The sequence below is a fragment of the Phasianus colchicus genome, chromosome 12, assembly GCF_987193195.1.
Source record: "Phasianus colchicus chromosome 12, bPhaCol1.hap1.1, whole genome shotgun sequence".
Lineage (NCBI taxonomy): Eukaryota > Metazoa > Chordata > Aves > Galliformes > Phasianidae > Phasianus > Phasianus colchicus.
In genome coordinates, this window is record NC_143447.1 from 15,505,867 (window position 1) to 15,516,841 (window position 10,975).

The window sequence follows — 10,975 nt, forward strand, 5'->3', positions numbered from 1 at the left end:
CTTTTTTATTTTATTTTTTTATTTGAGTAATGACATTATTTTTTGTTTTAAAAAGAACAACTCTTCTAATGTATTCCAGCCTTTCTTGGGTGAACAGTAAATCAGATTCTTTCTTTCCTCTATGGCACTTAGTGGATTACATTGCTTAAGATTGCAACTTTCCTTTTTCCAGGGCTTTGTGGATCTTGGGAGGGGTACAGAAGTGGCAATTCCAGTTCAATGAAGGACCCTACACTGTTGATGAAATATCATTATTCCTCTTCGCATCTTTCCAGTCATTTTCATCACGACTTGTACTGATTTCATGCCTGGATGGGATTGGTAAGATGAAAACAAGTCGCAGCTCTGTAATAATTCTTCAACAAGAGTTCCAATGATCCCCTCTTAGCCTCTCTTCCTAACGTTGTCTCAGATTTGGAGATGAAGAAGAGATTTTCAAACACTAAGTAGGAGAACTGGTTGTTCTCTAAGAACATTTTGCTACTGAGTTACGCAGAATTAAAATTCCATTCATGTTGGCTATCAGGTTTCAGTAGAGCTGCAAAACCAGTTGAAGCAAATGCTGAGGACTGTGGATTGCACAGATGGTGCTCCAGCAGCTCTGTTGTGGTTTCCTCTGCGTCGTCAGATTAGTCCAGTAGGGACTGTCCCAAGTTATCACTTGCTGTTAGATCAAAGATCGTATTTTTATATGAAGAATGCAATTATAAATAGTTTATAAAGCATTAGTAAATTATTAATAGGGAAGAATACTCGAGTCATGAATAACATGTTATAGATTATTAAAAGCACATCAGTTCTAGCAGTGCAGATGAATATAAACCTAATAAGTACACTATTGAACAGCCTCTAACAATTGGTTTGCTCATTATTAATATATCTATTACTACCTTATTAACCTGTTGCTCACTATTTATGTGATTACCCCAAGAGTAAATGAATTTAAATTGATTTCTTTTGAAAAAAAAAAAAAGAAAAGAAAAGAAAAGAAAAAGAAACATTTTACAAAGCTCTTTTTCTAGGTTCTGAACTTTGATCTTATTAAAGACAAAACGTGTTATTTTGTCCCTATAATAAATTAAAAATATGTGATTCACTATTTTTCATGGTTCCCCAGAAAGCTGTATTCTCTCCACCACTGTGACCAAAACATTTCTCCATAAGCTGATCAAGTTGATGTGCTGGCAGGGGAATAAAGGAAAGTAAGTATATCGATCTAAAAGTAGTATTTGCCACTTTTCAAATGGAAATGAACTGGATCGGTGGAAGTGTGGCACAAGGACAGGGTGGGATACTTGGAACGCATAGGTTTCCTAGTAGAAGATGTTAGCTGATTGTAGTTTTGGCATGACACTGGGCAAGGACAATGTAGGGGTAACGTTGGGATGTGTTTCCTGGCAGCAAGGTCTGTCAGACTGTGGGATGATCTCCCTGGAGAAATGACAGAAGTCCTGTAGCTTGAGTCAATTAAAGGGCAGTCTAGACAAGCCTCTAGACAAGGCTATTCTCTGAAGGACCAGTCGTGCATCTGGGGAGGGAAATGGCACAGGGCATGGAAAATGACCTCATCATTCTCTGTCACTCTTAAAATGAAGAGGTGATGTTGATATTGGCTGTCCTACTGCGGAGGATGCTCGTGAAGGTGTAGATGAATCATAGAGATGATTCTGTGATGTGGGTGGGAAGGAATTGATAAAAACCACCAAGACCCATAAGAAGGAAGAACTCCAGGAAGGAGTTCTTAGGAGGTGTCTTCTTGTTACTGTATTTTGGTGAGGATTGCATTAGCTTAGTATATGTGAAGAACTCTTTGGGCTGTGCCCAGTCAGTTGTATTTGAATTCTAAATGTTTAGATTTCATCATCTTAAACAGAAAATAGCTAAGGAAAAAAAAAAAAACAATTGAATTGCAGCGCACCTAAAAAGGTTGGAGCATCCTATGCTGGAGACAGTCATCCTGGCTCCATCCACAGCTGCATTACCCTGGAATTAATGCTGTAGTATAATCAATACAAGGAGCACAAGGGTAATTGCACCTGGCTTTATTTCTCCCCTATGACAGACCTTGGCCCTATGCTCTACAGCAGCAATGTCAGCTTGGTAGATCTGGTTGAAGCAGAATAATGGTCCAGGTGGGAAAGTTGGTCCCCTAGGGGCTTCACTCACTGGAAAACAGTTGCTGCTGGCAAAGGAGCCCCATAGGGACCTCTTTGTCCTCTGCTCCTGACATGTGGGAGGTGATCAGCACCCCATCTGCCTGCATAGCCGTGGAATGCTGCAGCAGATCTCTGTTGGTTTTGTCAATTAATATGTTATATATAATTATATTATGTATTGTATCCTATCAGTGCAATTGGATGTAGGGCTGCTTCAGTCTTGAAAACAAAAGTAGCTTTAAGACTTCTCAAGAACGTACCAAGCAAGTGCTCAAAAGCTAACCCTACATTTCATGCAAACTGATAAGGGTCAGTGAAGCACCATCTGTGCCGTGCAATAGGAGGCAGATGATGATGGATTTTACCTTAATAAGATAGGAGTTATTTTAGTCCCATGCAATAGATATGTAATATAGCATAACTGAGGCAACAACTGTACAAGCCATCCCACAGTTGTAATGGTATACTCAAAATTGCATTGTACTTAAAGCACACAGCAATATTCCGTTGTCCAGCGGGTAGAGAAGATTAAATTTATCTTTTTTTTTTCCTTCACCCTATGTAAATTGCCATTGACTGCTTTTGCTTTTGTTGTTTATTTATTTATTTATTTGTTTATTTTTAAAGCGAGTTCTCAACATCATTAAAAATGAATGCAGCCCTTTACATTTCTAAATACCGGAGGAGCTCCCATTAGCTCTCACCCTCTCGTCAGTGTCTTTTCGGGAATATTGGAGCCACAGATGTGGAGGAAATGCACCCAGCCGGTAGATAACGCCTGACTGCCCTTTGACCCTCGGGTTAAACTGCTGTCTGGGCTGCAAAGCCCTGCAGCCCCTGTCCAAGGGATGGAAAGCTGCCAGCCCGCCAGGGCACTGCATCTAGCATAGGGGTGTGCACAACATCCCTCCCTGATGCCCTGTGTGATGGGGGATTGTGTGAGCCGGCACTGAGCTGTTGATCAGCTGTGTTTTCATAGCTGCCAACCAAATCTGATTAGTTTTTCCACGTTCCTGGGAAAGCAAATCTGCTGTTTATTGCCGGGTCCACCAAATCCCAGCTATTTCAACTGATGCTTGTTAAAGCATATTATTATTTATTTTCCTTATTATGCAGTAGCCACAAGGGTTTTTACAGTCTGCTGCATTATAGGTAAACGGGTGGTTTATCAAGCTAATACAATGAGACTGGTGAGCCAGAGCCAGCAACTCTGAGCCTCTGGTGCAATAAGAGAAAGGAGAGGAAGAAAGAGATACATGCAGCTTTGATGCGATCCTGATGGCACTAAAGAGGGGCAAGTGTTTGCCTTGATGTCCTATAGCTCTGTGAGCATCATTCTGAGCAGAGCGGTGCTCAGTGCCTGGGAGTAGAGCACTTATTCCTCTCAATCTGTAATAACTCAAGGGTTTCTCCTTGCCATCCGCTGTGGTGGTTGAGCACCTCCCTGCCTCAGCAGCATTTGCAATCACAGTGGCACTCTGAGCTTACAGATGGGAAACTGAGATTAAATAGCTTGCCTTGAGTCATGCCAAAAGTGAACACAAAGCCAGGAGATGATCTGGGGATGCTCATGTCCTGCACTGACCCCCTGGCCACCCCATCACCACCTCCCTGCCCAGCCCAGCACCTCTTTCCTTCCTCTAACACGAGATGAAAAACAGAGGTCACAACCAGTTACACTTAAGGCACAGCCTATTAGTGAGAGTAGTCGTGGGGCTGAATGTCTTACAAATGGGACCTTTCTACTCAAAGTACATCCGGCATCTCGGCTCCCTCTACATTGTGCTTAGCTGCTGCCTACTCCAGATGTGCCCATATGTCTGTGGTGTGTGATAAGCCTCCTGGGAGGACACAGAAAGCTTTTATTACAGACATTTTTTTCTGCACTCAGAACTTCCCAGGCTTTGCTTCAGCACTGACTGTCAGTAGTACACAGCCTGGACTGGAAACGTACAGAAAGTCTTGATGTTCGTCAGTTGCATGGGCAGAGTCTTCTGCTCTCCAGTTAGAAGCATCTAGTTTAGTTTTCTCTCTATTATTATTATAATTATTTTATTTTCATTATGCTTTTAGTGGATTTATACTTTTTTTTTTTCCCTGCTGTTATGATGAATGATATTTTCTTAGAAAAAAAATAAGAATGATTTTCAAACAGGGAGAAAAGCAGTGGGTACCACGAAAAAACTTAACAGGTTGATTAAGGAAATTTTCCTCAGGTGAAAAACGCCAGTGGTTGGAATCTTGCTTTGTTATGCCTGTAGAAAAGTTGGAAATTGGCACTCAAAGTGGAGCAGGTTGGGCTAGCACATTCTTCTTTAGGAAGCTGGAGGACAGAAAAAGAATGAATTGCTCTGACTTGGGCACAAACCGTTGCATCAGGCTGCACACCTCATCACTTAAGCTTTATCTGTAGAATTGTAGTATCATTTAGGTTGGAAACTTAAGCTTTATGTGTAGAATTGTAGGATCATTTCGGTTGGAAAAGATCTCTAAGATCATTAAGTCCAACCATTAACCTATCATCCCTCCCGCACCAAAAGCCCTCACACGCTGAAGTCTTCAAGTCTGTGCTTAAAACACACATAAACTTGGGAGAGCACATCTGCTGGCAGCAGCAGCTGCTGTACAAAAGCATCCTTTGCTTGCTTTCATCTCCTTCCTAATGGAAAGGAAAATGGAGCATAAAGATATTCTGCAGAAGGTTAAGTGCTCTCGTCCAAGTGTGGTGGGTTTGGAGGAGTCAATGAAGCAAAGCCGGGGGGGGGCCTGGAGGGGATGCACGAGTTTCTGTTGTTTGGCTGCAGATGTGTTATTATAATTAACTTGAAAGTGGGAATGCAAGGGCTGAGCAGGAGGGAAGGTGAGGAAGCGTTTTTATGGCAGGAGGTGAAGTCTGGGCTGCAGACAGTGATGGAGATGGTTCTCCCGGTCTCTCTAAGGTCATCTGTTTTTATGGGAGGCGAGGGGCGAAAAACCGGTACGTGAAACCCAAACAGGAAGGGCCTGATGGCACATGTGGTAGAGCTTAACAGGCAAATGCTTGACCCAAGGCCTGGGTTACTGCTTATTGAGCAGCCCCTGTAAATATGGGCTTTGCTGGACGTGTCACTGTGTTATAGGATAACTTAACTGGGTGATAAGGTCTGCAGCGTGGCTGTTGTTTATGTCAAAGTCCGTGGAAAAAACTTGTTGGGTGGGTGGTTGACATCAGGGCAGAGATGGAAGGCTCTGTAAAGCTGGACTGCTGTGCTGAAGGAACCTATAGCACTGTGCTAAATGGGATTCCAGGCTGGAAGCAAGGAGCCAAGTAAAGAGGGAAAAAGGACAAGATAATACTGAGAATAAAAGTTAATTAAAAAATAAAATCAAGGGAAATGTGTCTCTAAGGCCACTTCTTGCACAGAGACCACCTGTCAAACACTTCCCTGTCTATAAACCCAAGATTGGCTTCCAATCTACTCTGCAGTTCTTTAATTTTTAATGCCTTTCCCCTGGTCTCACAGGTGGCTATTATAGGCAGAAGCTGTCGCCTGTATAGATACAGATGTGCGCAATGCAGGCGCCGAACGTGAGCATTCAGGATCCAGGCACCAACACCAGCTGGGAGTAGGAGCTGCCAAAGGTTGTTAGGGATTTGGGATTTCTAGGGATTGTTAGGGATTGCCACGTCTCTTTTCTTCCTTCTCCTTTCCACGCCCCTGTCCCCTTCCCTTATTTTGTGTTATTTTTTGAATTTCCCAAATGTCATCTCAATGCCTTTGAGCTGACAGCAGGTGCTGAGCTGAAGGCAAACAGGTCAAGACGTGGTTTGTGGATGGGATTTGGATCCAAGAACCGTTGGTTTTAATCCAAGCCTCCTCTGTGTTGTGATACTTAGCTTCCCCTTTGCTGTGTTTCCCCCTGAAACACAGGGATGTCGTAATTCATCCTCTACCTGACTCACAGGGATGTTGTGAGGCTCTGTTAGTTAATTATAGTAAAGCTTCTGAATAATAATCATAATAACGTTTAGCAAATGAAAAGCGGTTGTTATTACCGTTCAAGTAATGACAAGGCACCCTGCTGAAAGAAGCAAATAAAATGCTGATTATTAAAATCATTTGTATTTAGTGGTGCACATGTAGTAGCTGCTTTATAAACTTAGAGATGCAATCTTGTCCCCAAGCCATAACAATAAGTAATTCAAAGGGCTTTGTTGTTCGCTTGCCCAGGACATAGGAACAAACAGGTATGTTCTGTCAGAAGGGACTTTTTTTTCTTTTTTTTTTTTCTTTTTCTTTTTTTTTTTTTTTAATTAAGAGAGCAGTGAAAAAGAGAATAAAAGCAACATCTGGCTGAGATGAGGAGTATGTGTGAGTGTCTGAGCACAAGCTGGCTGCTCTGTCCAGTCCCTCTCGTTCTAGCATAGCAGGGCTAGAGACAAATTTGGGAGAATTGATGTGGGGAGTGAAAGGTGCTGGGGGGTTTTCATGTACATAGGGGAGAGCTTGGGTCAGGCTTAGCAAAGGGAGAGAATTTGTGATTTTGGAAGTAAGCATCCATCTTCTGGTAATGCTGTGTATCTTTTTTTCCTTTTCTGCCCTTTCAATGCAGCTTCAGATCTGAGCAGCTGGAAGGGGCCGTCAAAAAGTCACTGCTGTCAACTATCCATGGAAAAATGCCCACTCCCATCAGAGCATCCCCACCGCAGCTGGTCAGAGCCAGCTGACACTGAAGACATCGTCTCCAAAAAGGGTAAAAATAATGCACGGGGCTCTGGGGAATCTTGTCACTCTCCAGATGTGCTGTTTCTCAGTCCCACGTGAAAATAAGCAGTAAAGAGAAAAATGTGTGGAGTCATTGTTTGTGTTGTTGCATATTTCTGCTGATAGATGTGGTCAGTTACTAGGGCTTTTAATCCAGTTCATTGGGTTGTTTTTTTTTTTTTTTTTGAACATAAAACTAATTTCGGGGGCAAAAATGAACTATATAAATAAAGGGTGTATAATTGGATGTTGCTCTGGTTGTGCTGATTCAAGGGCTGTAAATTGCACTTGATGTTTGCAGTGTCAGGCTGTGAGGTCTGTAGTTGTGTTCCTTAAAGATGACTTATGCAGTGAGTGGTGAGTGTTTGCTTCAGCAATTTGACTACCTCGAGGGGATCCCTAAATTGATATAAAGGAAAAGGACTTGCTTGTTAATAAAGCCTCTTTGCTTTTGAGGTGCAATTTTTTTGCCTTAAAGTTGGCTTTTGATCCCAGAAACTATAATTCATATAAATCTGAGGCAGGCTGGTGTTCAGGTATTGCTCAGCGTGCATTTGTACAGTACTGGTGGTGGTGTGCTCTTGGTCCATTCCTGCCTCTTCCAAGGCCTTCTGTGGCTGATTTTGGACAGCTGAATTGTAACTTGTTTTCACAGCTTGAGCAAAGACAAGGATAGAATAAGCTTTAAGGTCTATTAGAGAACTCTTATCTTAAATACTGGCCATCAAGTTTTGATTCATTTATTCTGGAAGGGCAGCTTATGAGACCCTGCATTCGCTGGCACAACTGAAGTGTCCTTAGCACTGCAAGTCGCCAGGAACAGGAGACACTGTAAATCTATGTGTTCCCTTTACCTCTCCTAAGGTCTTGAAACTGACATCTCCATTTATAATCGGGTGGAACAGAAACAGAATCCATAGAGATATCTCTTCTGGTACATCTGGCAGAGGCAGTAGAAACTCTTCACTCTTATTATTTCTTTGTTTTATTATATTGTCATGTATAAACATCTTTGGGAAAATATTAATTGGAGTGCCTGTTCCTTGACAACTAACTCTAAATGGTTTAAACATGCTTTACTCGATGAAGCAAAGAGGTGTTGATTAGGAGAAATTGAATTGTATCCCTGAGATAATTTTCTATCTCTGCGTCTAGAGAATAAACGCAAACCAAAGCTTGTAGGAGAAACAGAGCTGCTACACTCCAACTACCTCAAAAATAACATTTGGCACATGCATATTAATTGATTTAATGTAAAAATCCTTGATCCAAACTTGTACTGAGACTTTAAATTGAGGTCCTGACCATACTCTGTGGTCACTAGAGGATCCCACAAGAATGGGAACGACCTGGCAATTTCCAGTTTGGATAATTATGTTCGCCTTCCTTAGTATTTCCCATGCCCTTTCAATTAGTATGATAATCATCTCCACTTTGTGACCTATACTGAAGTACAAGTGGTGGTGCTTGCTGTTACATTGCTGCTGTGTGCTCCACCCCACCCACAGCTATGTTTCAGTGGGGATGCTGGAGCTCAGTGCTTGGGTGCCCATCAGCATGGGCTGGAATGGGACTCACTTGTGGCTATTTTGGAAACGCTCCTGGATGAGAAACCCAAAGCATGTGGAAGAGCTTGCTTTAACCATAGGAAGGACAAATTCATCCCTGGAGATTGTGGAAAAAAGGATGGATATGGCACTGAGGGACATGAGTTAGCGGGCAAGATGGTTGATGGTTGGAATGGATGATCTTTTCCAACCTTAATGTATGAATGAAGGGGAATCATTGCAGATTCAGTCAAATAGCAGGAGGTGAGGAGAGCTCCGCTGCAGCTCAAGGGTGAATTTTTAGCACGAGAGGTGCAGTCCATCACAGTGCTGTGGAGGAATGAGGAGGTGCTGCAGCTCCCATCTCCCTGACAGCGTGATTTAAAGAACTGCTCTTCACTGGCCTGGCCTTGTGTCTTTCAGTCGCCTTGAAAGGGAGAGAGAGCTGCATCTCTGCTCCCTCACTGGCATTTGTCTTAAAAATAATAAAAATGAAAGAAGAAAAACAAGGCAGTGTGTGCCTTGAGCACGGGGGAGAGTTCTGGATGCTGAACCCCCTGATCAGCCATTGAGTAACGACGGGATGATCTCACTGAGCTCACATGGTTTGTTTTCCATAATGATGCAGTGTTTCTTCCCACCGTTACCCCTTGTAACAGATCCACTTTGCATAGAGGCAGGAGTGCCAGCTGCCTCTGGGATAGCAGAGTTTCCTTACAAGAGAGCTGTTGCTGTTTTATGTGTTTTCGGATGTTCAGCCTAAATGAAGTCTCTAAAGGGGGATCTGTCTTTTCCTAACAGCAATCATTTTTATATAAAATCGAAGGTATTCATACTATGTCTTCATCTTCTATATCTCAACTAGTAACAATATCACAACTACTCCCTCCTGACAACTATATTCATTTCTCATTAAAGATATTTCATGTTTTATTCAGGAATTTAAATGAAGCTATCAGAGCCTGTAATAGCAACAGTTTGGGATAATTGTATCTCATTGATGGCAGCCTCAAGAGTTCTAATTAATATATATTTAGCTCCCTGGCTGTCTTTAGACCAAACGCCTCACTGTGAAAGACAGGGAGAGGCGATAAGGGGAGAGGGGGAAGGGAATGGATTCCAAAATAACAACTCCATACTGAAATTTGGATGGGAAAATCTGTCTTGCAAGAAGCAAGTGCACGCTTAGGGATTGCTATTTCTTTTTTTTCCACTCGATTCAAAATAACTTTTCAGATACAGAAAGAAAAGACTACAGGTTTACTCGCCACTTGTTTGTTGGGGGATGAATGACAAATACAAGTTTTTCCCCCCATAGTGATACACCTGATATCTACATTCAGATTATCAGTGCTCTGCTGTTATTCCTTCTTCTCTGCCTCCCTTTCAGCACTTCTTCAGCCACTGTGCTCCTCTCAGAACTGCCCAGCCTCATAGATGCAATTTGCTATGCAAACAGCCTCCTCTTATACTTTTTCATGGCATATAACTGATTAGTCCTTACCATACATCTCTTCATTTTCTTTTCCCCTTTGGACTTTCTTACCCCACCCCTCTTTTCCTTTAACACCACTTTTCCCTCCATTGTATGAAATGAGTCTATAGGAAAAGGTTTGGGGGGGGGGAGTGGGTGGGTATCATTCTGGCGCTGGAATTCATAGCACTTGTATTCACTTACAAGCCTGAACTATTTTCTCAAATCACTTCAGTCTCTGACTTTCTCAGACTGTAGTTTATAAATCACTTTTGTGGTACACTATCTAGAGGGGATCAAGACCCCTGGAAGCTTGAGTCATATTGAATCGCATTGTGTAACGGAGAGTCATTAGGAGTTTACAGTCAGGGGAAAAAAGAAGTCTTATAAATAGGCTAATTCAACTGGCACTTATCTGTTTTAAAGGCATTATTGAGGAAGGAGGATGGTTTTATTATTTGCTCCCAATTTTGCTCTCATCAGCAGCAGCTAAGGGTGGCTCTTGAATAGGACAGGAATAGAGATGTTATAGACTTGCAGCCTCGCAACTCTCTCCCCCACTCGCCTTTATTATTTAAGCAAGTACTAAAGACTGTTTGGAGGTTTATTTAACAGGCTTCAGCGTTGGAAGGCAATGCAGCCTACCTGGATGCAAACTACCTCAGTTTCTCTGAATGAGAGTTACTTTTCTCTTCCTTCCTGCTGATTTTTTGAAGGTGTTCATTTGAGAGAAGCATCTTATGTAGAGAGGGAAGCAGCTTTTGGAAAGGGAAAGGAATTTTGGTAGGAAATTTACATGGCAGCTGCATTTTTTTCCAGTCTATGACAGTGCAACTATTCCATTACCATTAAAGCCATTCCTTTCCCTTCCCTTCCCTTCCCTTCCCTTCCCTTCCCTTCCCTTCCCTTCCCTTCCCTTCCCTTCCCTTCCCTTCCCTTCCCTTCCCTTCCCTTCCCTTCCCTTCCCTTCCCTTCCCTTCCCTTCCCTTCCCTTCCCTTCCCTTCCCTTCCCTTCCCTTCCCTTTTTGTTTTATTTGTCTGGGGTGTGTTTCA